Source organism: Struthio camelus, chromosome 17, assembly GCF_040807025.1.
Source record: "Struthio camelus isolate bStrCam1 chromosome 17, bStrCam1.hap1, whole genome shotgun sequence".
Lineage (NCBI taxonomy): Eukaryota > Metazoa > Chordata > Aves > Struthioniformes > Struthionidae > Struthio > Struthio camelus.
The window spans coordinates 16,898,631-16,921,684 of record NC_090958.1 but is presented as its reverse complement, the minus strand read 5'-3'; the positions used below and the strand labels follow the sequence as shown (position 1 = coordinate 16,921,684).

The window sequence follows — 23,054 nt, the reverse complement described above, 5'->3', positions numbered from 1 at the left end:
CTATTGAAATCTATTAAGTTTTGCTTTTGGCCTCACTGAAAGTTATATGAAGCCCTAAATAGGTCTACTGACATAACATAGGGGAGCTTGAAGTAGGTGAAGGAAGACAATACAAGGGAAGAAAATCTCAAAGTACACTAGGTCCCTCAGATAAGGTCCTATTCTATGCAATTAAAAAAAAAAAAAAGTCAGCATCATTCTTATCTGCATTACACCAAACATCTTTGGCTTCCAAAAGTCCTTAAGGCAGAGTTACCTTCAGTAACCTTTCAGGTACCTTTTTCCTCCTTTACCTCTGCTGACGTTAGAGCTCTTCCTTACAAGGCTGCTGCCAGCTGCTACACGGTCTCTCTAGATATCGTGAATTAAGTTCTAGCTTTTTCTGACACCTGCACAGTTAGAAGGACATTTATCAGGTTAAGCCCAGATTTCTTTCTCTGTTTTACCAGCAGAGTTTTGGATGGTTAATCAAAAGATTGAATATATTTTAAAAATCTAATTCTCCCTTCACTATTTATACTAGTCAATGTCACTTTGACACTCTTCTGGCTTTAGACTGCAAAAAAACTTTCCTACTTAAAATTCCCATAAAATGAACATGCAGACAAAAGCAGACAAAAGTGTCCTTCCCTCCCTCCCTCAAGTTAGCTTCAGCTGTCACACATTCACACTAAAGTTATCTCACCAAAAACACAGTAAGCATTTTCCTTCTCGGGAACTGCGTGTTCTTGCAGTTATAGTCAGTGGACCAGAAGAGCATGGCATAGTCCAAGAAATCAGATAATTATTTTTCCTAACTGCAAGAGAACCTGCCTTGGCCGGATACAGTTGTCATCACCCAAGAGCCAAGAATCCAGCTCAGTGAGTTACAGAGATGCCCTCTGCAACGAATATCAGTGCTGCAAACAGCGATCAAGCAGTCACCCATTATCGATATGGCTTTGGGCCTCTGACCGTTCTTAAATACTGTTTCCTCTCACAGTTATGAATAACTTCAAGTGAAACACTCACGTTGTAAATGAGTTTGAAGATTTTCAGAACTGCCATCCATGAATCGCTATACCCCCTTATTTTAGTAGCTGGAAAACAGTCAACAGCTTTTAAGAACTTTTTGCATTTGTCTCTTGTTTTCAGTTTGCGCAGATTCAGAAAGTACATTTTACTTTAGTTTGAACTGAACGTTTTAAGTCAAGCTTGACTACTATTTTTGCCACGGTTTTTATCACCCTCTTTCATCCATATTGCCTGTAACTTCTTCTCTTTCTAGGGCAAGTTATCAAGAGGGAAACAGGGCCAGCAAGAACAACTGTACTTTAGATCTACCCTGAGATACTGAACCTGAGACTGCCCCTTAACGCTGGGAAAAAGTAAGTAGCCGTTTTCAGACAGCTAACCCTCATTTGCCAATATTTTGACATGGGCAGCAAACACCAGTTCTGGGCAGCAGTGAACAGAAAGGAGAACTTGGCTTGTAGGGGACAAGAGAGATGCAACCATCTTCCAACAAAATCTGCTGAAGGCAACAGCTTTCCACAGATCACTTGTTTAGAAGAATTATCACATTACCCTTTCTACCATGGTTTCCATCTTTCGGCTCACCAACATACAAAGCCAGGAAAGGTCTCCGAGGACTCCTAGGCAAGTCAGGACTGCTAAGCACACCCACCCTGAACTGCCTCTCTTTAGGTGGCCTTCTCTCCCTTGATTAATTGTCCCTTTCCATAGCACTCTTCAGGTACTGTAAAAATGAGTCTGCAAGCACACATCTTGCTGCCCCCTTCAGAAAGTCCTCCTACCCCTATTTCCCAGGAATGGAACCAATGGGAATTTTTATTGAATGTCGCAGTGAATTACCTAGCATCTGCTTCTATGCTCAGGACAACCTTCTCTATAGAGCTTTTCCACGAGGGGTTGTTCATCAGGTCTTATTTTTAAAGAATCTGGGCCAAGTCATCCCTGCTGTAGCTTTAATGACGTCAATGAGCTACAGCAGGGGTGAAACTGGGCCATTATTTTTTATGTCCATATGTCATGTGCCCATTAAAGAAAAAAAAAAACACAAAAGAAGATCAGGTTAGAGAAGTTATTGAATCTAAAGACTATCCTGCGCAGAGATTAACATCTAGATGGTGGAGTGTGTCTCTTCTGTTCCTGCTGTACATTTATAAATATAATGGTTTATGGAAAACAAAATACTTCTGCAGTGTCAAGGTACAGTGTGAGCTCTGTAGTGACAAATTATATTCACATTTTATATCCTGTTTCGATAAAAAAGAACAAGAAAGTCTTTACCAGGAAAAGGCCTCTTCAAAAGTCGAACGAAAATAAGTGAGACAGAGTTGCCGGTAACTGTTAATTTCTCCATAGTAAGCCAGTATCAATCATACTCTGCGTATCATCAGCCTGTAATAAAGCCCAATGGACCTTGTTCTGAGCTCTTGTTTCTTAGTAAATCCAAAACAGGATTGAAGTAAAAACATGAAATAGAAGTTTAAACCCAAGTGGTATTTTCTGCAAATATTCAAAGCCTTGAACACCACCATGGAAAGGAACAGAGCTGAGGAGACCAAACCTGCCAGATGCAGGAGGCCAGCCTCGAACAGCAACAGAAGCAGCCGCCTGAACACACCGCCGTTCTGTGCTGACTTTCGGAAGGCAGAACTACATCATCATCTGGAGCAGGTGTATATTAAATATTTTCTACCCATCATGCCCTGGACCAGTAGGTACCGTTCTGGACCATAAGCAGAGACTTAGTCTAGCTGAACCAAAAGATGCATCACGGCCGGTGAGACCTAGGACCACAATTTCTTCAAATGCATGCTTAAAGACCCACTTAACTGGCATTTAAACAAATGAGTAACTGTATTCATACAGTCCACTCATTATGAACATAGGTAAAACTACTCACCAATACCTTTATAGAATGATGTCAGTACACTTTTAAAGATAACAAATTTCTCAGAAGCATCCAGAAAGAGCACCGGATCACAGGAGCTCTGTGTTCAGAGCCATCAGTTTTCAGATAATTTTTCTTGTAAAACTTCAAGAGAAGATACCTTTGCAGATTTTGACCCTGATTCTCCAAGTCTCGACTTTGGTCAAAGATAGTCTTTGTGAAGGCCCTTTTTTTCCATTGTTTTCCCTTAGTATTAATGAGTTGTTTTTCCCACAAAACACAGAACAGTTTGGGGTTTTGCTTTTTTTAATTTCCCTCCTCCCTCTCCCCCCCCCCCCCCCATTCCAGCACTGGAATCAAAATAACTTGAAATGGAAAACGTGTGACCTCCCAAGCCTTTATTTACAGTATCACAAACCACAAGGGAAGGATCTGTCCAAGTTTTCCAGCTGGAATGGGAACAGCAGGCAAAGAAGGATTCTCATTTTTGCAGCCGTCATATTTTACACATCACAGGGGAGAAGGGCAGGGGAAAAGGGGACGGAAAGGAGATTTAAAAGCAAGTAATGATCCCACGGAAATACAAGATGAAAAGGTCTCAAACACATAGGTAGGTTCATGTGATTTTAACCTACCCCTCCAGAAACAGAGCTTTGTACATGCAAATTTAATTGCACAACCAGTCTGACACACATTAAATGGGGCTGCTTCTTGGCTTTTAAGTTATATGAGACCATTAAATAGACTTCTGCACTTCACTACTCCAGACTTCTTATTAGTTCTGTAATGATCTCTCTACTACCATCCCCCAAACAACTACAAAGACTTTGTCAAAAACAAGGACCCTAGAAACAGCGGAATCTTCCTCAGATATTTGAGCAGCACAGACAGACAAACACAAACGAAGGAGGTTTATATCTATAGAAAGTTACTAGCAGCAGGAAACTGTCAGTTAGTTTGTGGTTACAACCACACCAGTGTCATCAGCTCTTTCCTCCCAGTTAAACACATATGTCCAAACAGGTCCTCGTGCCTAGTATTTCTACTGTAAAAACAAGGAAAATAACCAAAGAAAAGCCTGTCCATATCTCCACTAGAAGTTTCAAGGTGTCAGACCACACAAGAGACAATCCTTTAAGAGAGTCTTTAAGACTTTAAGAGTGTGTTCCCAAACATTTATGTCCTAGACTGTCAGATCTAACTCACTTTAGCCATAACTATCTCCCACCCGCGAGAGACCCCCATTCCCCCTATTAGCAGCTCCTCCTCCTCCTCCCTACCTGCTGGTGCAGCACCGCTGCCATCCTCATGCACAACCTCTGCAGACCGAGATAGGGGAACGCCACAATTGTGCTGCCAGACAGGGTTCCTCTCCTCACCAGCACAAAAGCAGCCATCACCCAGCTCTCTGAAGTGTTATCACCTCCATCTAGCTCACCGTAGGGTGTTTTGCAGTATAGTCTATGAAGGCTCCAACATGAAAACAGACTGCATGCAATCAGTCTTTTCCCTTAAACTCACTCCTTTAAAAGGGGCTACAGGTGTCATGTTGGGGTCACACAGTAAGCCGCCTGACATGTGCAGGGCACAGAAAATGTTAGATTCAGCCTCAGTTTACTTTCACGTAAAAGCGCATCGGGCTCTGAAAGGGGAAAGGCATGTTGCATTACACAAATCAGAGCGCAGAGAGGTTGGGAAGGGGGGAAAAATAAAAACAAACACACACACAAATCCCACAACACAAACCACCACACACAGAGCCCAGGCCAAAGGGCAGGTGCTGCAGGCAAGAGAGGGGAAGGTAGGAGGACATGAGAAGGAGCCAGTTGTGCTGTGCATGGACTGCTTGCCGGGGGGGACACCACTTCCCCAGAGCCCCCAGACCTCTGCCCCCAACCTGCCCCAACCTCAACGAAGGCACGCTGTAACTCCAGCTGCCTTTGCCTCCTCTCTACTTTCTCCTCTCCTGTCTATTAACCTCCTGCCCAATGTCAATCTCTGCCTCTTCTTACAGAGAGGGGCATTCACTCCCCATCCTTCCCAGGCTCCGGTGATATAGGGCAGGAGGAAAGGCAAGAAGGCAGCACAGTGCCCCTGGAAAGCCAGGAGTAAGGATGCTGAGGGACAGAGCTCTCCTCACTCTGCAGCGGCATCCCCCACCTCCCCATCGCACTGCTTCCTGAGCTGGCTTCGCGCTGAGCTCCCACAGCCGGGCTAGGAGCATCACAGGCACTTACAGAGCACGCACACATGTGCGCGCACTCACACACACCCCTTTCACATTCTGCTCTGCTGTCCTGCTTGTGCCAGGAATCCAGGGCACTTTGCTAGATTTTATAATAATTCCATGCAAAATACTTTCAAGTATGATTTCCAGGGGATGCTCCTCCATCGTTTTGCTCTGTCCAGCAGCCAGGATTCATAGCCTCAGGGTCTGACCCACAAAAGGGCTGCGCAGGGAAGCTGGGAGAACAGAGGGGGAAATTACCCAGCACCTACAGCATTCTCCCTTGCTCTGGGCAGTGCTTTTCAGCCCTTTGTTTTCATGAACGCTGCATTCCCTGACAAGGTTGAAAACCCATTTTTCCTCCCTACGTACCTTACCTGCCAATTCAGGGACATTACTTGCTCTCTAGTGACGCAAGCTGCATGGTTTCATTTCGCTGCGACAGAAGGCGTTTTTCCCTACCTGCCCAGAGACTTAATGATCACTTGGGCACCTTCCTTATAAAGGAATTCAGCCCTGCAGAGTATTAAATCCTTCAGGTAAGTGAAATGAGTAGAGCCATTGCCTCAAGGCAAAGCGAACCCCGAACATGCTAAGGATTGTATTTCTTCTTTGCTCTTACCACCAGTTCAGAGAGACGCACTCTCCACAGCAGCCTAAAGGGGAGCAAAGGGACACAGAGCGCTCTAAGGCGAGGGAAGCAAAGCTCTTGGGACATCCCTGCTCTCCCTCAGCACAAGAGCACAAGTTCACATGGCAATTAGTGCCTCTAAGAGCATTAACTCCTCTGTCAAAGCTGCTGACAGCAGCAGTTGTTCCCAGGGATACCTGTCCCCAGTTCCCTCGCAGACTGCAGCAGGCAGGGGAGAAGCTGCGGGGCTCTCTCGGAGGCAATCGGGTGTCCCGGGCGTCCCGCAGGGGGACACACTGCAGTGCTGGGACTGGCCCAGGGCTCCACCGATCCTGGAGAGCGAGGCTTCAGGAAGGCAATCAACAAAGCAAATGGTGATGATTTTACTGGGAGCCACACCCCTGACAGGCGGTATTTAAGGTATTCAAACGACCGGTAATTTTCAAGGATTTCTGGTAAAGATGTTGCATGTTAATACAAAGCTGGTGTCAGTCACTCTGTGGTTTCAGTATAACTGCCGTGACTCTAAAGCATACATCCAGAGAAAGTGAAAACACCTTTTAGTCTTGCATGTGAACAGTCTCAGATCCCAACTCATTTACTTCCTCTGCTCTTCCCAGCAATTCAGTGCTCTTAAAGCAAAAGCCAGGAATTTTGTGTTTTAGCACCCAGCAGCAGAAATGGAAGGTTGTTATACCACAGTATCACTGCAAAGGGAAACACATGGTGGAGTTAAGGGTTAAACACACCCTTTTGGTAGAAGAAAAAAAAAAAGCGGTGAGGAACGCACTGGAAGAAGACAAGAAGATGCAACTGAGGTCAAAACTACCAGTCAGGAACCATCTAAAGGTTGACTCCACATCTATTGAAAAACTGCTCAGTCACTAATATTGTAGACAGATTTAGCACTAAAAAGCAAACAAACGAGGTTTAATGAGAGCTGCAAAGATTCAGAGGAAACCTTTAAGGGACACTCCGGAGGTTACAGCATAAGGGAACAGCAGGTAACCACATATTCATAAAAAGCATAAGATCTCTTAAAGTTTACTTGTTAAAAACAAAACAAGTACTCAGTTTCCCAGTTTACACTCTTTGCTGGGAGAGTTCTGCCTGTCAATCCTCTTGGAAGATTAAAGCAAATTAAAAGTTTGGAAGGGATGGGGGGCGGGGGGGTAAAAAAGGTAGATATTGACAGCAATTTGATGGTAGTACCAGAGGCTGCACGCTGTTTATTTCAGCACAAATTAAATGCATACAGGGTCACTGAAATTTTTTCAGGAGGGAAAGAGACCCGCACAAAACTTAAATATACACAAGAAGTTTATACTAGGTGCGCGCCCTGCATGGGAGTTTCCTTTTTAATTCGTTTACTCAAGAAGATTTCAAACAAGGATGCTGACAAAGCCAAAACGGAAGGTGGGGAGCATGGGTTTTCCTTAGAAAGAGGTCTGTTCCCAATACATGTCTACACAGTCCAAGCCAACACGTCCTGCGACTGCCAAGCCCCTCTCAAAGGCGACTCAGAGCACCGTCCTTCCAGGCTCCATTTTACAGAGTTTCCCCGAGTGTCTATTCAAGTGGGAGCCAAGCTAAGGTTAATCCCCTCTCTCACCAGCAGCCACTAGTAGCCATCTGACTCATTACTGCTCTCCCTAGTAACATTCAAATAGGGGGTTTTTTTTGCAATATAAAAGAAAGGACAGCCATCCGGCTGCACTGCCGGGACCTACCTTCTGCAAAAAATCTCTCTAGATGCTCCTGAGCGCAGGAGGGAGCGAAGACAGCATTGCTGGAGAAGGATGTCACTGTCGGTCCACATGTGTCAACATCCTGGGGAAAGATAAAGCACAGTTGCTTAACTGCCGTGCCCGGGGGAAATCAGCAGCCAGAAGAAAGCTGCGTTATTGCCACGGTTATACCATGCTAATGGCTCCTATGCAAACAACATACAGCTACAACGTTTTATAATTGCACATCAGAGTTTCTCTGCAGACATCCCTCCGGTATGTCAGAAATTCAATACGTGATGGTAGGCGGCAACGAGCACCTCGGGGATTTGAAGCGCGTTCCAAGCCATGAGTCATCGTCATCTCAAACTCATGGAAATTTAGAAGGGAAAAGAAAAAAAAAAAAGAAAAAAAACCCCCAAAAACTAAAAAACTGACCCCTCGCGTGCTCTCTCCGCACGATATCGTCCCAACTTCCCCCTACGGCATTGTCCGCTTCAGTACGGTGGTGAGTGATCTCCTCCATGGAAACATCACCACGGACCTCACTCCACACACACAAATAATAATAATAATTTTTTTAAAAAGCCACATAGTGGCAGTCTTCCAAACAGCTCCCCAGCGACGGGGCGGGATCCCACGTCCGCGGGGCGGGAGCCGAGCTGCGACACCAACGCCACGGCTGCTCCCGCACGGCGCGGAGGGAAGGCGACGCGGCGGCCCTCGCCGAGGACGACGGCGGCGGGGAGGCGAAGCCGCGTGGCGGCCCGCGGCCATCGCCGCCGCCAGGCGCGGAGGGCACGGCAGCGCCCGCTCCTTCCCACACGGCACGGGGAGCCGAGAAGCCGCGGCCCCGTTTGCCCCCTCACGTGTCGGCCGCCCGCTTCCCCTCAGGCGGCTCGGGCCGGGCCGCGGCGCCGCGGTCACCCCGCGGGCAACCAAAACACAACGTGACAACAACAAAAAAAAGCCGGAGCAGGTCAGATCCATCCCGAAGGAAGCCCGAGCGCCAACCTCGCCAAGAGCAAGCAGCCAGACAGCTTAAAAAATACATTCAGCCCACAAACGTGCCGAACCGGCACACCGGCCGATTCACAGCGGAGCCGGGCGCGCGGAGCCCGAACGCCCCTTCGGCCGTGCCAGCGCCGGGCGGCGAGGCGCTCAACCCGCCTCGGCGCCTTCTGCGACGGGGCTCTGAGAAACGGGTAAGTCCAGGTTAGAAACCGCGGGGGCCTGTCCACGACCGTCCCAAAGCGCATCCATGTCCTCCCGGGTTTTTTCTCCTCCCGCTGGATTTTCTCGGGCGCTTCGGACGCGGCGAGCGCTGCCTGCCGACCTGCCGCCGCGTTGCGCCCGGGCCCCTTCGGGTGACGGCAGCGCGTGACCTCAGGTGAGTAACGCTGCGTGACCGAGCAGGATATTTGTTTACTTTCCTGTTATCGAATACAGCTCTTAAAATTACGTCTTGAAACCAACAGAGGAAACGTTTGGTAGCGGAGAAGACTTGGGAGATACAAACTTGATGTCAAGAATGTATCAGGTCTCTGTGCACCGAGGCAGAGAGTAATCCATTAAATCCTGAGAATTTTTGACGATTGTTTTCCTCAAAGGGGGGGGGGGGAAAAAGCGTTTCTCTCCCTATTAGCATACACGATGGCTTGGTTTAAAGCCCAGAGGATTTTCTTCCCCTAAATCACCTATTCAAACCTGTATGATGGCAGTTTATTTAAATATAAATTTAATCTTGCTTTGCATTTAATTTACATGCTTTCAGAGTTCAGCCTCACTGGTCATTTTAACCATTCTAGCGTACTGATCTGCCAATAAACAAGAATTTGCACACACAACCTTTCTAAAAAGAAAAAAAAAATTCATTGCATCTACGTTGTTTAGATGTATATTGGGCTCTAAAACTATATCAAGACTCAGTCTGACTAACGTCACGCAACAACTCGTTCCTTATTAACGGTATCAAGATTTGCCCACGTCCGCTCTAAATTTGTTTTTGCAAGGGAGACAAACGTACGCACCTGCAGGACACGCCAGACAACAGCCTCCCAAAAGGAGCATCCACCAAAGCACGCGCTTAAATCACTGAAACCGGAGTTTGAGCCGGCCCAGAGCCCCGCTGCAGCTCGCTGGCTTTGCGCAGCGGGAGGCGGTCCTCGAAGGAGCAGGACGCGGATGCGTGGGGCTCGACGTTTCAGTACGCGCCTGTCCCCACTGCGGAGGCCGTGCTGAAAGTCTCACCAAGAGGCTATGAAAAACTGGAAGAGCAGACACAAACCTCCCCAGTTTTCAGGAGAAGCAACTTTATCTTCCTACCTGCTTTACTCTCTTTTTTGGGTTTTTTTTGTTTGTTTGTTTTTTTGTTTCAGGGCTAGGTTGTTCCTTTTTTGTAGGCTGGGAAAAGATGACAAGCCTTCCTGTTTTCAGCGACAATGAGTCTGAAACAATAATTCCAGCTAGAAAAATAAGAGTTCTTTATACCCTTGCCAACCGTACCGAAACCAAAAGCGATTAAAAGCAAAAGCATCTCTGAACAACAGAAACTGAAAGTACGGCCTTTGGAAAACTGTAAACATCAGCATTTTCCCCACAGTAAGCAGCGAAAGTAAGATAATTATTGTAGTCTAGGACACTATAACATTGATAAAGCTTCGGCTCATCATACACAATTCACCTTGATGCTACGCCCATTTTAGTACGGTACTTTTTAAAACTCGTTGCCATTTGCATAGGCCACACTGACGATTTTCTTCACTTCAATTTTGAATCGGCAATCTGTTCTGAGACCTAAAAATAATTGAAAATAGTTAGTTTTAAATCCCTCTTAGATTAATAACATGAAATTAACCCTGCCTCCATTTTAGCTACCTCTCTTGATAAGTAGTACTAGCACACGCAGTTAAAACCACTCCTGTTTTATATTTGTACTGCTGAAACGCAGAGACTGCAGTACTGTTAAATAAGGGGTGCGTTTGTCCAAAGCAAACTTTATCAGGAGGAAAAAACAAAAAGGACGCTTAGAAACGCAAGTTAACGCAACAGCTCCCAAAAGGTTTCAAGAACATTTTTATTCTCTGTGCCACTCGCAAAAAAACATCGTTACTCACTTTCTCCCTTCCTCCAAGGGCCCTCAGGTGAGTTGCTCTGCTCAGGAAGTCTCTGAGAGCTGAGACCGTTCAGAACCACTCAAAACCCAAACCCACGCAAAGATCAAATTCGGCTTGGGAGCACCGCTACCGCACATCACGGGAGGCAGATGGCAGCGGACCGTAGCTCTTAGTAGACAGATTCACATACAAATACATTTTGCAAGGAGGATGAGGTGCCGCTCAGCAGGTGGCAAGTGGCTCATTTTTAGCACAACTGTTGAAAACATTATATTACACTAATAGAACTGGCATTTATCTTTCCATGGAAGCAGATTAATTATAAGATGCTGTCTGCTGGCTTCTCAAGGCCTGTCTGCTTAACTGATATGTTGCGCTTTCGCTATCAGGCCTTCCTCTGAAGGGGTACTGTCCCCGTCACCACAAAGACGCTCTGCGTTGGTGGGACGGGCAGAGGTCTCACCTTGCCACTACCTGAACAAACAACGCTCGGCGACTACTGCAGACCAGAACACGCCACATCACGCCCCAGACTGGAACCCTAAACGCTACAGACTCACGCAAGGCAGCTCCTGCTGCAGAAAACATCCTGGCTCCTCGTCCAAGGCAAAGAGAAGGTGGAAGAGCAGGAAGAAGAGGAGGGAGGGAAGTCCCTTCATCAAGGTCAGGCAGGAGGAAGAAGGCTTGTTCCCCTCTCCAACCCCATCCGCAGCAGCTCACAACTGCTCCCAACCTCGGAGGCTGCCTTTAGATGTGTAGTTGTGCTATAATCCTTAGCCTTCTCCCTGGTACAAAAGTTTCCCCTATGGAGACCTCTGAGTCCCTAGCGTAGTTCTCTGCCCAGGAAGGGATGTCCTCTTCTCTGAGGGCCCATCAGCCCCCTGCCATGGAGTGGCAGCAGCCCCCTGGGGCATCCCCAGCTGCCACCCCAGGCCAGGGAACAAAGGGGGCTGTCCCGTCCCATGCTGCTGCCAGGCCAGGGCAAAGGCAGGAGGAAGCGATGTTCTCATGCTGTTTCTGCAGAGTCAGAGACGCTGACAGCACAATTTTGCAGGAATAAATGAACTAGCGAAATTGTTCCTAGCAAACACTACAGTTGTTTTAGCTCAGTCTACTGCTTTTGCGCAATCTGCATTAATAAATACTAAGCCCTAACAAACGTCAGCTGCGGTCCATCAGCTTCCGACCATGGATACTCACAGGAGTCCTTCACCCTGAAGTGATGGTATTTTCCATTCTCACCTTAAAACAATAAGGAGATAAGCAAGCATCTCAAAAACAAACAAGAGAGAAATAAATAAATCCAAAATCCTGAAGAAGTCAGTAATCAGAGGAACAGGCTCCAGTATGTGCCAGGAAGCAGAGGGAATTAATCAACAAGCAAGATAAATGCAGCAGTTAACGAGAAAACATAAGCAGCTCAGAAGGGCACCTAGACAGATTTTCCTATCTGATATTTGCAGCATTTGGACCCTCGGCAGAGCTGCTGAGGTTACATTCCCTGAGGAGCACAGGGTCCTGGCCTTACCGTAACAGCCCGATCCAAAGGGCGGGGAGAGAACGCAAACAACAAAAGGCTTCCAGAAAGCTGCCTGGGCTGCTGGCAGCTTCGCAGGAAAGGATGCAAAACCTACACGAAATTCAGAGGAAAGCCGAAGCTACCAGGCGAGCTCCAGTGAGACAAAGAGCAAGTCCAGGAGGGCAGGGGGGCTCACGGCCCTGAATGCTGGGCCTCTCTTTCAGCCTGCTCACAGCAACGTGGTTAAGTAAACCTCAGCAGTGAAGCTACAGTTGAGTGGGGGGGAACCACCTATTTCACCTGTTTTACATAATTAAGATCACCCGGTTTCTCCCCACCAGGGGATAGGCATTAATAGGAGGACATCAGCCACCACTGTCTTTCCATATAAACTTGTCACCTCGTTTAAGCACGGAAGCAGATCTTCCGCCTAGGCTAGAGAATGGAGACCCCTTCCAGGACTGTCTTGGACTTTGCTACACCTAGAAAGAGCTTTTTATTTGCCAAACGGTCTCCCTCCTTCCCCCTCCTAGGGGTCACTATTAAGTAAAATAGGAGACCGGGGTGCGAAGCGTTTCAACCTGCTGTTCTGATTAGGCTGCAGGAGAACACATCAAAAAGATAAATCCGCTCTACACGCAGCCTGGCAAGGTTTTATGAGCCTCAGGTTGCTCTCAGTAAAGGCGAGACAAGTTCACGTTTGACACCACGCACTGACAAGGGCAACCTGTTGCACACAACCGCGAGGACACCTCACCTGCCACAGCAGAGGACAACCTCCCGTCTCAGCGGTGGGCTCCCAGGTACCGCGACCGACAGCAGCTGCTCCCCACTGCCGTGGGAGTTTGGAGGTGATTCAGACATTAGAAAGTAGCTTTCATAAGCATTTATTTAAAGTCAGATTTCAAGCTACCTTCTGTGAGAGGTATAACCCAGGAGGTTTTTCATGAGAGAAAGCACCAGAGGGGAGGACAAAAAGAAGAAAAAAAAAGAAAAAGAAAAAGGAAAAAAAAAGCCTCTCTATGGGTTCAGCACTTGTGTTTGCTGAAGAAACTTCATATTTTATGCATGAGAATTGTATTACTCCTGTGAAGATTTCTAAGAGAACCAGAGAGGATCTCTACAGCCTGCTTTTAGGAGAATCTTTTTTTCCAAAAATCTACTGTAATTCAACAATTTGATTTATATTAGTCTCCTGTCATTTCTGGCTAGGTATATTTCAAGCAGCTAACACTACATCAGCTTCCACCTTACTCCTTCCAATATAAACGCGGTAATTAAAACAGAAAAGATAGTCAATTATGCTATTCCACCTTAAATAAAACAGCTCAAAAAAAGAAAGTAATAAGCCATTTAATCCATACTCGACAGCCAGGGAAGAAATACTGTTCGTGGCTCGGTTACATGCTTAAAGAGGGTTTGAAATCCATTTTTAGACCTTGATGGAAGCCCGTCCTTGTCAACAGACCCCACAATCCATAATGATGCTCAGCATTGTGCTTTTATCCCCTGCTTTATCAGAGCTCATCTGCTGATCAATGAGGAGCCCAATGGAATAGCACTTTGAATTTCAGTGTCAACACAGCAGTACCGAGCTAATGATTGAAAATATTTACATATTGCCTCATTGATCGTGGGGTGTTCTTTTCCAACCATCTGGCTACTGGGCACTAACTTTTTTTTTTTTTAAAAGGGTTTTTAATAGTGGTAAAGCAGGTTATTTGAACGTCTTTAACATCCAGCATTCCACCTGGATCAGGCTCTCCTGTTATTTATTTCTAACCCAGAACATAAGGGATAACATTAAACAATTTCATCCTATCTCAAGGAAGGAAAATAACAACAATAACGGTAATTTTCTTAGCAAGGACAAAACAAGAAGCAGCAACACCTGCTCCACGCTTACCAGAACGTTGTGCCAATTCAACTACAAGGCCTCATTTTTAACGCGACTCAAGGATGTCACCATTTTGACAGCACATGAGTCAAATGGAAATATGTCACTCATATTCTGTGCTCGTTGCCAACCTTGAGATAAAGAAACCCTGCGAGGGCTGTTTTTGCCACCTCCAGATGGAATACCTTATGATAACGGCAACGCGAAGCCCCGGGCGCTGCAGCGCCTGGCTGTGTTTACGCTGCCTTTAGTGATTGCTCAAGTTATCCCAGCCGGGCGTTCGGGGCAGCTGCAGCCATACCGACGGGAAGGATTAAGCTTAAACGAGCACCAGGCTGTGCCCTCTGCCTCCCCGAGACGATCGCCTAGCCCACGGCAGCCATCCCCTCCGCAGAGCAATTTAATGCGAAAAATATAAATAAATAAATAAAGCCCTCTCTGCAAAAGAAGAAAAATTAAAGTCTTCAAAACCAGGGTGCAACACCAGGAAGCCTCCGTGTGCCCCGAGCGCACGGTCCAGCCCCCACAATTCAGAAATCGTTTCCAACCCAAGCAGTTCATCGTGGTATCAGCCTCTTCCACTGCCTTCCCCGTGTACGTTAGGGTTTATCCAACCCTTAATTGCACCGTGGAGAAACACAAGCCTCGTCCTTTTTCAAGCGGGATAAACCTAGGGATCAGATCAGATACATTTCCCCTCTCCAGGAGATGTCACAGCTTACATTCATAATTTAGGAGCCTGTCCTGTTGACCCTTATTAGAGGAGTTTCAGGCCTTTAGGGAATTTGCTTTACAACTGTCCCTAAAGGCAAACTCCAGTAAGATTTACATTGCAGTTTTAATCACATAAGAAAGTAGTTCTTCCTTGCCGAAATATCTGCTAGAAATATTTTACCTACTACCTAGCTCTATAGCTAGTTGCAGTAGAGCTTTGTTCAAGTAACACCTCTGCTACAAGTCCTAATAAACAGCAACCAAGTTTCCATCCACAATATGAAACCCGAATCTCCTATCAAAGAAAAAATAATAATAATAATCTTACTGGCATTTATGTTGTTTAACCACAGCTTCTACAAATAAGACATTATGGCAACGTAAACCTGAGCTTGGACACAAATAATTACATGGCACGAATTCCTTCCCACTAACGCACCCCGGCCCCCCAAAATAATAATAATAAAAGAAAACCGAGCAAGTTAGCTGAACTGCGCAGGGAAGACTGACATCTACAAATTCACGGCAGGAGACCTCTGCAGAGCACTTGGTAGGAATAATAAAAATGCAATTCCCAGAAACAGTTGTAAAACTGACATCGTGGGACTCCAAGGTTATTGTTTGGTGACTCCAAACCTGTTTATAATCAGAAGGTGGCTCTCCTAGCTGCTGCTGCTGTAGACTTGATTTAGGAAGACGGGGAGGTCAAGTTATACTCTGCCTGTAAAGCACCAGGAATAAAAGCAGTCTCTCAGTACAGTTTAGCTGATGATTTTGGTAACGATGCTTAAGAAAAAACATTCTAATCTCGTTTTTCAGTTCTACTTTGCTAACAAGGAGAAAAACACAACTGTTGTTAACAAAAAGACATATAGGCTAAGCAAGAGAAGGTGTGTGTGTGTGGGGGGGGGGTTCTTTAACATATCTACCTTTAATATTACAGATGCTCCATTAGACAATGAAATCTCCTCTTGAACTCGTTTTCTGCTGGGGCTATATTACCAAGGAGGAGAACAGGAGAAGGCTTTCCCCTATATCTTCTCTGCCTAGACAGCCCAGATGTTTTTACAGCTGTGATGCATCAGACCTGGCCCTTGTCCTGATGAGGTCCACTGAAGATGACCAGGCACAGAAGGAAAAGTACCTACAAAATTCAGTGAGCAGTTTTTCTTACAGTTTTGCATGAATAATTTCTGCTATTAAAAGTCAGTTTAAAGACACTAACTCTAAAGAAGAAAAGTTTTACTATCAAGATTTTTCTTGATGCTGTATTTCCAATACTAGCATTTGTCTGAGCAGACTGTCAAGCAGAAGCATCAAAAGCGCGCATCCTCAGCGAGGCAAGTCAAACCATCTCTTGCTCTTCTAAATGAAACGATTAGACAGATTAAAACTAGGAAGCCAGAGCAACACACACAAGCTATACTAAAAAGGTTAATGCTTCAAGTAGGCTTGCCCAAATATGCACTTCCCTCTAACAGCAATAGTTAATAGTCCCAAAACAGACAAAGGACACATTGCATCCATGCTAAATGCATTTCTGAGGATATTCACTGTAAGACGTTTACCATCTGTAGAGGTTAAATTTTCAACAATACTTTACAATCCAGGATTAGACAAATAACGGAACCTGAGAGCCTGCGTGAACAATGCTTAAAAACAAGGGGGGGGGGGGGGGGGAACAAGCTGTTTGCTCTTCTCACATTCACCTGTTGGCTTTGGTGGACCTACACAACAGGCAGGATTGAAGGCCTAAAAGCACCAGTACCAGACATGCCCAAAAAACAGCAGCCCACCTGGAAACAGGGTCACTTACAAGACTAACCACGCCCACTAGCCCAGCCCAGGAGGCTGGGTGTGGACAGAAAGACAGAAGAAAATTGGGGGCAAAAAACTCTAGTTCTTCTACTGTCTCTTCTACTGACTTGTGACCTGCAACATTTCATATGCTTGCTACTGGTTTACCCTTGCTTAAAACAGAAATGATCTTCCACCTTCGTTTGTGGAGAGCACTGAACGTCAGCCATGGAGAGCGCTAGAGAAGGGACGAGGACGATGGGGAAAAAGCGAACAAGAGGCCTTTTTTTTCCTCCCCTTCTGTTCTCTTTCACAAGTTATCCCCGAGTTATTTACATACTCGTCTCCCGGACTCCCCCTCCGCTTTCACAGTTTGCAGCTAACTCTGCGCTCTGCAGGAGATAACGCCGCTCAGCTTGCGGCATGTTTAGGCTACAACACCCTCTGAATATAATGCCAGGTCAAGCAGCCCACAGAGGGAAGCGCTTCCAGCTGCAGAGACTGACGAGAGAATAATAAAAAGAAATATGAGGCACCATCTCTCCACCACCCAAAGGAAATCAACCTACTCAGTGAAGGAGACAACTAAACAGCTTGGGAACGCCTACAATTGGTTCTCAACCTCAGATCCAGGAAAAAGATGTAAATATTTAGATTTCAATTTCATCTAATATGATAAATATAAAATGTCTATTTCCTTCTCAAAAAAAAAAGAAAAGAAAAGAAAAGTAGCATTAAGGTAGGTAAACCACCCACACAGAGAAAATGATTCTGCAGTGTTTCTACCTCAAGAAGGAAGTTACCTAAATTACAGTACTGATTTGAAAACAAATTGCAGTCACATTTATATCTATTGTATTGTCTTCTGACGTATATAAGACATAATTACACCACGTCTATGTATATATAAATACATTCATAAAAATTGTTTCTCTGTTCATTCCAAACGTCTAACAACTGATGGCAGCACAGCACTATTTTTTTACCTCTTGAGATGCCCACAGCCCTGCAGGGTTCCCCGCAACGGCAAAACTCTCCGACTCCAACTCAAATCGTCTAAAAAAAGTCCCAGCGTGATTCACTAAGTCCTGAATGAGATTCCTTATGACTAACCAGTCCAAGAGACGCAGCAGAAGCCGAACTATAGTTTACCATGGCTGTACTATAAAAGCCTGAAATCCTGCCATCACCCTTTAAAGCACTTAATGGAATTACGGCCTTACTACACATCTAAAGTTAACAGTCACGCAAATATCAAACTTCCCCGGGACTGGCGATAACAAGGCCTTGCCACTGAAAGGCTCAGATACGACAGAGCGCTCCACAGGCTGATGTTATTTCACATTCCCACCTCCCACGTCGGTTATCACGCTGCTAAAGAGAAACACCTTTTGAGGTCATTGCTCCACGGGTTAAGTCAGCTAATTTGCTTGAACTAGTGTCCCGAAGCTAAGCGATAGTTATGTAAGCACCGGCAATCCAAACAAATCACAGTCGACTTCCCTATCCACTACATGGACCGCAGCCACGACATGAATTACGAAGCTTTCAGCTGTTCGTTCGCCGTTCCCTCCTGGCGGTACTGCGATGGTCAGATGCACCTTTCTAGCCAGTTACAACCTGTCGCATTACTAGATCGTCCAGGTCTTCCCCCGCCCCACACCAGGCGAGAAGAACTGATTAAAAAAAAAAAAAATTAAAACTAGTAGAAATGCCACTAACTGGTTCCCAACAGGAAACAGCTGCTTAAAGGAACAGAAAGGGTTAGCGGTGACCTGTTTTTCCTCACCACATTGAGGGAGTCTCTCCAAGCTACCTAAGCTCAATTCCTTTCCTGCTGAGGAGGGTTTTAAGCTTCCTGCTTATAACGTCACGGCATTCACTGAGCGCGGCCGTCCAAACAGGGCCGAGCCCAGACGGTAAATCTGGGCAGACTCCACGTTACCCAAGAACTAGCCTCTGGGACTTTTCTCTTTGTGGAAAAACTTGAGGTCCACAAGGACTCCCATTTCTGGATGTTGCAGCTCTTCCAATCTGCCCGAGCAAGATTCTCTGGAGACTGCTTAGAAGCCAGAAGAAAAAGCCAGTTTGGAGTCCTCAAGCACCAACCAAGAAAGAAGCTAAACAAAGAGGAGCTTTTACTGCAAGCGGTTATGAGAAGACCCAACTGCTGCTCAGGCTCCCCATATTCCTGCTCAGGCAACTATGTTCTGCCCAGCCTATTTCCTAATCAGCAGAAGTATTTGCTTTCTGTTCCTGCCCTCTCCGGCATCACCGCTGCAGAGCCAGGAGCCAGTGCAAGCCATCGCGCAAGGGACTCGCAGGAGCAACGGCCCCGGCACGTTCGTTTCTGAACTCAAGAGCCCTCTGCGAGGTCCAGCAGCTTTGCAAGCCGTTCATCGTCCCGGGCTGTGGCAGCCACCAAACAGAAGTTAATGGCAATTACCCAGCATTCCCTGTTACTATCCCTTGCATGCAGAAGGGTGCGCTCAGGCGATGCAGCAAGAGGCACCAAACTTCATCTCCTAAATAGTATTTCATTAGGAAGCCAGGTCCTCCTCCTTGCAGAGATCTCCTCAGACGTTCCCAGGTTCTCCAGAGCAGGTTTTACCCTACACTTAATGGATTTCTTCCTGCTCTTTCATAGTAAATCCCATAGCTCCCTGTACCACATATGTTCAGCAACCATTTATCTCCGCTTCCATAGGCGACCTCCTATTTCCTCTCCCCCTTGAAGTTTCACCCTGTTTAAAACATACCCAGGAGGGTTGCAAGGCGCCGAGAAAAGCTCCGTCTCCAGACGCTGCCATCTCTCGAGAGACCCCCCAGGATCCCCACAGTCATCTTTAAAAAAGAAACAGACATTTTCCGCACCTGCAAGACATCTTGCCTACAAGGAAATACGGAAGTACGCCTTCAGGAGCGTTGGGCATTGATCAAGCACTCGAGTCATTAAAACTCCCCTGGTGGGGCTGGTTCCGAGCTAGCTCAATGCTAATTTGTTTTGTTATTCTGATGTTATTAAGAACATCTAAACATCATTCATTATATTTGTTGTTCACTTAAAATTTTGTAGGACTCTTGGCTTAGACACTGTAATTAGAAGAGTCAGATTCCCTTTGAGTTCGCAGATGAGTTCAAACTTGGATTTTTCTGCCCCAGTACAATGCGGTGGCATTTGGGTTTCCTCCAAAACCCAGGAAATAAAAGTTAAAAATAAGAATATGTTTTATTTATTTCTCCCTCCTCTACGTTAATTACTCCACTTCCATTCACAGTGGAAACTACAGAACATTTTTGTTTACACGATGCTTTCGGGCTCAGAATTAAATTTAGACATAGCTTACTAATTTGGGGATAAAGAGAAAATTTAATTGCATCATACCCTATATAAGCAAGCTTTAAAATTAAATTAGAAGATATCTTCACAATTTAGAGAAACCAGCTATTAAGAAAAGTGTATTTTTCTTAAGTTGCTTTCCCGCCCCAAGAAAATAAAAAAAGAAAAAGAAGAAATTGTTCATTCCTTCCCCCTACTCCAAATCATGCACGTCCCTCATATAAGAGGAAGCCTAAAAGAAAAACATCATGTCAAAAAAGTGTTTCTCAACGGATCGCGCTGGCCCTAGAACCGATCATCCCCGGGAACACGCAAGAACGGCGGGAAGCAGGCAGCGCCCAGGAGCAAGCCCCAGCCGCCTTCGCCGTCCTCCGAAGCTTTGCAGCCAGGCTGCCAACGCGGCCACCGGACGACAGGATTTAGGGTGGGGGGGAATTAATGCTGTTTCAGACTAATTGGAGGATCCTTCTTAAAATTAGTTTACTTGAAGAATGGGATGCTCTGTTTCGCCTGCTCGCTGAAGCGGTAACGGACTCTGAATACAAAGGGCCTCTACTCGTTTCAATTCAACCCCCCCACACTTCCAGGTGCAACTTCTGAGAATTTAAAGAAGTTGCAAAGAAGCAACTTTTGAGAATTTAAAAAAAAAAAAAAAAAAAACAGGACAAGGTCTTTCCAAACCGGTTGCCGTCAAGTAAAATGAGAAGTTAGATAAAACTCCCACGTGCCAGCTGGTAAATCACAATAAACGCTTTGGCTGTTAGATGCACAACAAGCGACAAACGCACTGAAACACACCGTCAGAAGCAACCCCACAATAGAAAGGACGTTTTAGAAGAAACCATCGTTTGGAGGAAAGCTCCTGGCCAAATTCACCCCAACCAGAAGTCACGCCTCAAGGCCTCTCGCTTTCCTCACCACCTCCCGTCAGAGCGGGGAACGAGCACTGACTTTAGCAGGGTTGCGGCAGGCTAAGGGCTACCGGCAGCCAGAAGAGCCTCCGAGCACGCTATTTAGACATCACTTATGTCCCTTTTTGCCAAGTTACTTAAAAATTGTTGTTAAAGGAGACCAGGGAATTGTTTACTCAAACCATTGCTGTTTCCTGAACACGGAGAGAAAAAGGAAGAAAAAAAAAAAGTTGTAAGAAGATAAACGGCTGCTACTGTATGCTGTGTAAATGGTAACAAAAGCATCTAAGGGCCGTAAAGGGAATAGTAAGGGAATTAAAAAGCATTTTTATGCGTGAAGATGGCTCAACATCCGTACGTTCATTAAAGGGGTATCAACCATGCTTTTAATTAGAAGTCAGTGACAGAAACTTAAACGTGATTAACGGCAGCTAACAGCCCGCCAGAAGCCCGCTCCGCGAAACCGAGACGCGCTGCGAGATGCACCCGCAGCCCCGCCGCCTCTCGCCCCCCTCGGCGCGCCGGGACGAGCCGGCACCCGCTCCTGCGCCCTTCGCCCTCCTCTGCTTTCTGCGTCCCGAGGGGGCGTCTCGGCGGGCGAGCGACGCGGGGCCGAGCCCGCGAGCCGGTTACCCGTCCGAGCCACCGGCCGGCCGGCAACGCACGGCGCACGCGGGAGCACAACGCAGGCGCGACAGAAACAATCTAGGTGGTAAAAACACAGCCCAAGTGAGAAGTTCGGGCGCGGAAAGGGGATTAGCGTGCAAGAGGGGGACAGGGAGTCCTACAAACCACAGGTATTTCAACGTGAGGTCGAACCACCTGCTACGCCCTGATGTCCTGAGACCGGTGAAGGATTTATCCGTTACCGCTGTCCACTGAACTACTCGCACGCGCAGGGCTGAGCGCAGGCGGAGAACGTCTTTATAGACGGAGGACGTCTTCTGGCGTCGCGTTACCCCTTTAGCCGCTTCCAGGAGCGCAGAGGACAGGAGTTTTCATCTCAGAGCAAGAATTAACAAAGGAAGGGCCTTTTCTTTAAAAAAAAAAAAAAAAAACGCGTGACTTAAAAAAAAACTTTGCCTCAGTCACGACGTTTAACACGAAACGCGATGGGACGGGGCAGGCGCCGTGGCCCGCTGAGCGGGGCGCTACTCCGGTCCAGGAGCCGGGGGTCGGTCACTCCTGGCTCCGTTAGGGATGCTCGAGCCGTGCGCTCCTCTGGGCTTCTGCCTCCCCAGGGAAGCGAGAGGGGCTGGGGAGGAGGCGAAGGAAGCGATATTAACCCTCGTGCGGCTCAGCAAAGCAGCTGAAATCGTTCACGCTGTAGCCTGCTGGCACGGCATGTGCCCGAGCTCCGGAGAGCTCAGGAACCGAATCCAGATTTCATGAGGGCGCCGAAGTTGAGCCCCTTTTCGTCAAGGGATGGAGGCCAGAAGGGACACCAGGCCCAACGCTCCCTAGGGAGCGAGGTGCAGCAGTCCAGAGGGGAGCAGCATCCCTGCTCCTTTCCAGGAGTAAAACCTCCTCCTCCCCCGGCCCGAGGGGAGACGCCAGGGCAGGAGCTTGGCAGACCGCCCAAGACCGCAGAGGGGGCTCGCTCAGCCCAAAAGCTCCTTAGGTTTTTTTCCCCCCACCCCTGGTTGTGGGTTTCTTCCACCTAGAGGCGCCCCCGCCGCTGGAGGGCTGGCGCGGGCCGAGGCCGGCCGCAGCTCTCACCGCGGCTGCCGTGGGGGCCCCGCTCGGCCCCCCAACGCCCCTCGCCCGCTGCGGGGAAAGGTGCTTTCTGCAACCCGCCAGCCCGGGGGGAGATAATAACAGCAACATGCAAACAACGAGCCACGTTAATATACCTATAGGCTATTTCAAATGCAAGATTATAAACATCTCGCGTTTTTCGGGAGATAATTCACGCCGAGGCTCGGCGCGGCCGGGGCTGCGGTGGCCGGAGCCCGCCCAGCGCGAGGCGACGCGGGCGACGTTTCCCCCTCCGCGGGCGAAACTTTCCCCGCAGGAGCCCCCCTCGGCCCGGGGGGGGCCGCTCCCGCCCGCTCCCCCCCCCCTCCCGGGGCCGCCCCCCACCGCGGGCAGCTGCCCTCGCCCCCCGGCCCGGCCCGGCCACGCACCGGCTGCTCCCGCCGCCGCCGACACGCCGCCGCTCCCCGGCATAATCCGCGGCCGGGCCGGGCTGGGCCGGGCGGCGGCAGCTCCTCGCCCGCCGGCGCGGCCGCGGCTCGGCGCAGGGGAAGGGGCAGCGGAGGGGCCCGGTGCCGCGC

The 23,054-nt window shown here is 47.6% G+C and overlaps 1 protein-coding gene across 8 annotated transcripts in view; it reads right to left on the bottom strand.

The window, feature by feature from the left end:
• The window catches only part of PITPNM2 (phosphatidylinositol transfer protein membrane associated 2), a 138,293-nt gene extending 115,275 nt beyond the window's left edge, over window positions 1–23,018 (bottom strand). For 7 of the 8 annotated variants that reach the window (XM_068911327.1, XM_068911324.1, XM_068911331.1 and 4 more), the window contains exons 1-2: window positions 22,905–23,018; window positions 7,488–7,587 (exon numbers count right to left, since the gene is read on the bottom strand). The gene's annotated coding sequence lies outside the window, so the exon portion shown is untranslated. Of the gene's footprint in view, window positions 1–7,487; window positions 7,588–21,600; window positions 21,815–22,904 lie in introns of those variants that run through there. The other variant, XM_068911326.1, reaches the window with a different exon arrangement.
• Between the last annotated feature and the right edge of the window lie 36 nt (window positions 23,019–23,054).